Below are 6,368 nucleotides of genomic sequence, written 5' to 3'. Positions count from 1 at the left end.
GTGTGCAGGGTGGTGGTGATGGTGATGATGGTGGTGATGATGGTGGTGATGGTGGTGGTGCCGCTACAACATCTATGGAGGAACTTGGAAGAAACAAGGTTTGTGTGTGTCACTGTGTGTGTGTTTCACTGTGTGTGTGTGTCACTGTGTGTGTCACTGTGTGTGTGTGTGTCACTGTGTGTGTCACTGTGTGTGTGTCACTGTGTGTGTGTCACTGTGTGTGTGTGTCACTGTGTGTGTGTCACTGTGTGTGTGTGTCACTGTGTGTGTGTGTCACTGTGTGTGTGTGTCACTGTGTGTGTGTAGTCTCGATGTGTCTCTTTGGGTCTCTGTGGGTCTCTTTGGGGGTCTCTGTGGGTCTCTGTGTGACTCTGTGGGTCTCTCTGTGGGTCTCTTTGTGACTCTATGGGTCTCTGTGGGTCTCTGTGGGTCTCTGTGGGTCTCCGTGGGTCTCCGTGGGTCTCTGTGGGTCTCTGTGAGTCTCTGTGGGTCTCTGTGTCTCTGTGGGACTCTATGGGTCTCTGTGGGCCTCTGTGGGTCTCTGTGGGGGTCTCTCTGTGTCTCCGTGGGTCTCTGGGGTCTCTGTGGGTCTTTATGAGTCTCTGTGGGTCTCCGTGTCTCTGTGGGACTCTGTGGGTCTCTATAGGTCTCTGTGTGTCTCTGTGGGGTTCTCTGTGGGTCTCTGTGTGTCTCTGTGGGGTTCTCTGTGGGTCTCTGTGTGTCTCTGTGGGTCTCTGTGAGTCTTTGTGGGGGTCTCTGTGGGTCTGTGTGTCTCTGTGGGTCTGTGTGTGTCCCTGTGTGTTTCTGTAAGTCTCTGTGGGTCTCTGTGTGTCTCTGCGTGTCTGTGTCTCTGTGTGTCTCCGCGTGTCTCTGTGTGTCTCCGTGTGCCTCTGTGTGTCTCTGTGTGTCTCTTTGTCTCCGTGTGCCTCTGTGTGTCTCCGCATGTATCTGTGTGTCTCTGTGAGTCTCTGTGTGTCTCTGTGTGTCTCTGTGAATCTCTGTGTGTCTCTATGGGTCTCTGTGTGTCTCTGTGGGTCTCTGTGGGTCTCTGTATGTCTCTGCGTGTCTCTGCGTGTCTCCGTGTGTCTCCGTGTGTCTCGTGTGTCTCTGTGTGTCTCTGTGTGTCTCTGTAAGTCTCTGTGTGTCTCTGTGTGTCTCTGTGGGTCTCTGTGTGTCTCTGCGTGTCTCTGTGGGTCTCTGTGAGTCTCTGTGTGTGTCTCTGTGAGTCTTTGTGAGTCTTTGTGAGTCTCTGTGTGCCTCTGTGTGTCTCTGTGTGTCTCTGCGTGTCTCTTGCGTGTCTGCAGGGACTGTTGCTGTTTGCAGAGTCGTCAAACTACCCAGTCTCCATCCACTTCGATTCCCCAGGGCGGTGAGGATACACTCACCCACTCACCCACTCACCCCCCCTCACCCACCCACCCCTCACCCACTCACTCACCCCCCACCCACTCACCCCTCACCCAGCCACTCACTCACTCACCCAGCCTCTCACCCACCCACCCACTCACCCACCCACTCACCCACTCACCCAGCCACTCACACACCCACCACTCACACACCCCTTACACCACTCACTCACCCACTTACCCACTCACTCACCCACCCACTCACCCACTCACTCATCCACCCACTCACCCACCTACCACTCACCCACCCACCCACTCACCACCCCACTCACCCCCCACTCACCTCCCACTCACCAGCCCACTCACCCTCCCTCACCATTCCACTCACCCCCCACTCACCACTCACCATCCTTACCTCCACACTCACCCTGACACCCCCCCCCCCGTGTCTCCCCCCGTGTCTCCTCCCCGTGTCTCCCCGTGTCTCCCCGTTTATCCCCCCGTGTCTCCTCCCCGTGTCTCCCCCATGTCTCCCCCGTGTCTCCCCCGTGTCTCCCCGTGTCTCCCCGTGTCTCCCCGTGTCTCCTCCCCGTGTCTCCTCACCGTGTCTCCCCGTGTATCCCCGTGTCTCCCCCCGTGTCTCCCCCCGTGTCTCCTCCCCGTGTCTCCTCCCGTGTCTCCCCCCGTGTCCCCCCCCGTGTCTACTCCCTGTGTCTCCTCACCGTGTCTCCCTGTGTCTCCCCGTGTCTCCCCGTGTCTCCCCGTGTCCCAGGTGTCAGGAGGACGTGGATGGTTTTGACGACACGGACTCGTTCATGAACGCCATCAACATAACTCACGTGGAGGAGGTGATGGTGGTGATGGTGATTGTGGTGTGATGGTGGTGGTGATGGTTGTGGTGGTGATGGTGGTGATAGTGGTGATGGTGGTGGTGGTGATGGTGGTGGAGGTGGTGGTGATGGTGGTGATGGTGGTGGTGATGGTGGTGATGGTGGTGATGATTGTGATGGTGGTGATGGTTGTGGTGGATGGTGGTGATGGTGGTGATGGTGGTGGTGGTGGTGATGGTGGTGGTGATGGTGGTGATGGTGGTGATGGTGGTGGTGATGATGGTGATGGTGGTGGTGTTGGTGATGGTGGTGGTGGTGATGGTGGTGTATGCAGGGTGGTGGTGATGGTGTTGGTGATGATGGTGGTGGTGTGGTGGTGATGGTGATGATAGTTGTAGGCGTGGTGTGATGGTGGTGGTGATGTGGTGGTGGTGGTGATGATGGTGGTGGTGATGGTGATGATGGTGGTGGTGTGTGCAGGGTGGTGATGATGGTGGTGATGGTGATGGTGGTGATGGTGATGTGTGGTGATGGTGATGTGGTGATGGTGGTGGTGGTGATGGTGATGGTGGTGGTGTGTGCAGGGTGGTGGTGATGGTGGTGATGGTGGTGATGGTGGTGGTGCCGCTACAACATCTATGGAGGAACCTGGAAGAAACAAGGTTTGTGTGTGTGTCACTGTGTGTGTCACTGTGTGTGTGTGTCACTGTGTGTGTGTAGTGTAGCGGTTAGCGCGCTGCGCTATGAACCTGGCGACCCGGGTTCGATTCCCGCTCACGGCTAACACCAGTGACGATTATCTGAACCGGTCCTGGGCCTCCCCTAGGTCGACTCAGCCTTAAATGAGTACCTGGTGCGGTGTGTAAACATCGCCACTAGGGAGACAAAGGCGGTCGGGCGTGGTGCTGGCCACCCACCCCCTCGTGTACCGTTCCGGCCTTCATAGGTGCTCGCTAACAGCACTTGCCCCTACAGTCTGTTCAGGCTATACGGGGATCTTTGTGTGTCACTGTGTGTGTCACTGTTTGTGTGTCACTGTGTGTGTCACTGTGTGTGTCACTGTGTGTGTGTCACTGTGTGTGTGTCACTGTGTGTGTCACTGTGTGTGTGTCACTGTGTGTGTGTGTCACTGTGTGTGTCACTGTGTGTGTGTCACTGTGTGTGTGTCACTGTGTGTGTCACTGTGTGTGTGTCACTGTGTGTGTCACTGTGTGTGTCACTGTGTGTGTGTCACTGTGTGTGTGTCACTGTGTGTGTGTGTCACTGGTGATGGTGGGGAGCGATAGTGTAGCGGTTAGCGCGCTGCGCTATGAACCTGGCGACCCGGGTTCGATTCCCGCTCACGGCCAACACCAGTGACGATTATCGACTCAGCCTAAAATGAGTACCTAGTGTGGTGTGTAAACATCGCCACTGGGGAGACAAAGGCGGTCGGGCGTGGTGCTGGCCACCCACCCCCTCGTGTACCGTTGCGGCCTTCATAGGTGCTCGCTAACAGCACTTGCCCCTACAGTCTGTTAAGGCTATATGGGGGATCTTTGTCTTTTTATCTTTGTGTGTCACTGTGTGTGTGTCACTGTGTGTGTGTGTGTCACTGTGTGTGTGTGTGTGTCACTGTGTGTGTGTGACTGTGTGTGTGTAGGTCTCGATGTGTCTTTTTGGGTCTCTGTGGGTCTCTTTGGGGGTCTCTGTGGGTCTCTGTGTATCTCTGTGGGTCTCTCTTTGGGTCTCTGTGGGTCTCTGTGTGACTCTATGGGTCTCTGTGGGTCTCTGTGTGTCTCTGTGAGTCTCCGTGGGTTTCTGTGGGTCTATGTGGGTCTCTTGCTTGTCTGCAGGGAATGTTGCCGTTTGCAGAGTCGTCAAACTACCCAGTCTCCATCCACTTCGATTCCCCAGGGCGGTGAGGATACACTCACCCACTCACCCACTCACCCACCCACTCACCCACCCACCCACTCACCCACTCACTCACCCACCCACCCACTCACCCAGCCACTCACTCACTCACCCAGCCACTCACCCACCCACTCACCCACCCACCCACTCACCCACTCACCCAGCCACTCACCCACTCACCCAGCCACTCACTCACCCACTTACCCACCCACTCACTCACCCAACCACTCACCCAACCACTCACCCACTCACTCACCCACATACCCACTCACCCACTCACCCACCCACCACTCACCCACCCACTCACTCACTCACCCACTCACCATCTCACTCACCATCCCACACACCCACTCACTCACCCACTTACCCACTCACTCACCCACTTACCCACTCACTCACCCACCCACTCACCCACTCACTCACCACCCACTCACCCACCTACCCACTCACCCACCCACCCACCCACCACCCCACTCACCACCCCACTCACCTCCTACTCACCGTCCCACTCACCAGGCCATTCACCAGCCCACTCACCTCTCACCATCCTTACCTCCAACACTCACCCTGACACCCCCCCCCCCCGTGTCTCCCCCCGTGTCTCTCCCCGTGTCTCCCCCTGTCTCCCCGTTTCTCCCCCCGTGTCTCCTCCCCGTGTCTCCCCCGTGTCTCCCCCGTGTCTCCCCCGTGTCTCCCCCATGTCTCCCCGTGTCTCCCACGTGTCTCCCCGTGTCCCAGGTGTCAGGAGGACGTGGATGGTTTTGACGACACGGACTCGTTCATGAACGCCATCGACATGACTCACGTGGAGGAGGTGATGGTGGTGATGGTGGTGGTGGTGATGGTGATGGTGGTGATGGTGGTGGTGATGGTGGTGATGGTTGTGGTGGTGATGGTGGTGATGGTGGTGATGGTGGTGGTGATGGTGGTGGTGGTGGTGGTGGTGATGGTGATGGTGGTGGTGATGGTGGTGGGGGGGGGATGGTGGTGGTGGTGGTGGTGGTGGTGATGGTGGTGGTGTGGTGGTGGTGATGGTGATGGTGGTGATGGTGGTGATGGTGGTGATGGTGTGTGGGGTGATGGTGTGATGGTGGTGGTGTGGTGATGGTGGTGATGGTGGTGGTGGTGTTGGTGGTGATGGTGGTGATGGTTGTGATGGTGGTGATGGTTGTGGTGGTGATGGTGGTGATGGTGGTGATGGTGGTGGTGATGGTGGTGGAGGTGGTGGTGATGGTGGATGGTGGTGATGGTGGTGGTGGTGATGGTGGTGTGTGCAGGGTGGTGGTGATGGTGGTGGTGATGATGGTGGTGGTGGTGATGGTGATGATGTATGATGGTGGTGATGGTGGTGATGGTGGTGATGGTGGTGGTGGTGATGGTGGTGTGTGCAGGGTGGTGGTGATGATGGTGGTGGTGATGGTGGTGATGGTGGTGATGGTGGTGTGTGCAGGTGGTGGTGATGGTGGTGGTGATGATGGTGGTGGTGGTGATGGTGATGGGTTATGATGGTGTGTGTGTTATGATGATGATGGTGGTGATGTGTGCAGGGTGGTGGTGGTGATGGTGGTGATGGTGGTGGTGATGGTGGTGATGGTGGTGTGGTGCGCTACAACATCTATGGAGGAACCTGGAAGAAACAAGGTTTGTGTGTGTGTCACTGTGTGTGTGTGTGTCACTGTGTGTGTGTGTCACTGTGTGTGTCACTGTGTGTGTGTCACTGTGTGTGTGTGTCACTGTGTGGTGTTTGTCACTGTGTGTGTGTGTCACTGTGTGTCACTGTGTGTGTGTCACTGTATGTGTGTCACTGTGTGTGTGTCACTGTGTGTGTGTGTCACTGTGTGTGTGTGTCACTGTGTGTGTGTGTGTGTGTGTGTCACCTCATGGCCTCAAGGTGCACATGCCTGGCACAAGCGTCGTGGTGACGTCACCGCCACTTAGTGTCGAATGGTGGTTGTTGTTGTTGTGTCACTGTGTGTGTCACTGTGTGTGTGTCACTGTGTGTGTCACTGTGTGTGTGGTGTCACTGTGTGTGTGTGACTGTGTGTGTGTAGATCTCGATGTGTCTTTTTGGTCTCTGTGGGTCTCTTGGGGGTCTCTGCGTGTCTCTGTGTGTCTCTGTGTGTCCTGTGTGTCTCTGTGTGTCTCTGTGTGTCTCTGCGTGTCTCTTGTGTGTCTGCAGGGAATGTTGCCGTTTGCAGAGTCGTCAAACTACCCAGTCTCCATCCACTTAGATTCCCCAGGGCGGTGAGGATACACTCACCCACTCACCCACTCACCCAGCCATCACTCACCCACT

The sequence above is a fragment of the Lethenteron reissneri genome, chromosome 4 (genome assembly GCF_015708825.2).
Source record: "Lethenteron reissneri isolate LAM-NWPU_2019-01 chromosome 4, ASM1570882v1, whole genome shotgun sequence".
Taxonomy (NCBI): Eukaryota; Metazoa; Chordata; class Hyperoartia; order Petromyzontiformes; family Petromyzontidae; genus Lethenteron; species Lethenteron reissneri.
This window is presented reverse-complemented; position numbering follows the sequence as displayed.